The sequence below is a fragment of the Nomia melanderi genome, unplaced genomic scaffold (genome assembly GCF_051020985.1).
Source record: "Nomia melanderi isolate GNS246 unplaced genomic scaffold, iyNomMela1 scaffold0014, whole genome shotgun sequence".
Taxonomy (NCBI): domain Eukaryota; kingdom Metazoa; phylum Arthropoda; class Insecta; order Hymenoptera; family Halictidae; genus Nomia; species Nomia melanderi.
Window position 1 is genome coordinate 278,861 of NW_027475130.1, and position 955 is coordinate 279,815.

Below are 955 nucleotides of genomic sequence, written 5' to 3' on the forward strand. Positions count from 1 at the left end.
GGGCCGGACACTCAGGGTCAGGGGAAAATCCGATATATATCTGGTGATATCTCGGGTGCTATTAGAGATAGCGCAATAAACCAAAGTGAATTATCTGCAGGAGGCCCTGGCGCATGCATCAGTGCAGCGGGAACGACCTCGGACCACCAGGGGCCGGGAAAACCACCGTCTCATGGGGCCGGACACTCAGGGTCAGGGAAAATCCAATATATATCAGGTGATGTCTCGCGTGCTATTACAGATAGCGCAATAAACCAAAGTGCATTGTCTGTAGGAGGCCCTGGCGCATGAATTTGTGCAGCGGGGACGACCTCGGACCACCAGGGGCCGAGAAAACAACCGTCTCATGGGGCCGGACACTCAGGTTCACGGAAAAATCCAATATATATCTGGTGATATCGCGGTTGCTATTACAGATAGCGCAATAAGTCAATGTGCATTGTCTGTATGAGGCCCTGGCGCATGAATCTGTCCAGCGGGCACGACCTCGGACTACCAGGGGCCGAGAAAACCACAGTCTCATTGGGCCGGACACTCAGGGTCAGGGGAAAATCCGATATATATCTGGTGATATCTCGGGTGCTATTAGAGGTAGCACAATAGACCAAAGTGAATTATCTGTAGGAGGCCCTGGCGCATGAATCTGGCAGCGGGAACGACCTCGGACCACCAGGGGCCGAGAAAACCACCGTCTCATGGGGCCGGACCCTCATGGACAGGGGAAAATCCAATATATGTCTGGTGATATCTCGGGTGCTATTACAGATAGCGCAATAAACCAAAGTGAATCATCTGCAGGAGGCCCTGCCGCATGAATCTGTGCAGCGGGAACGACCTCGGACCACCAGGGGCCGAGAAAATTACAGATATTCGGAATCCGTCACCCAAGGTCATGTAAAAATCCAGCATATATCTGGTGATATCTCGGGTGCTATTACAGATAGCGCAATAAACC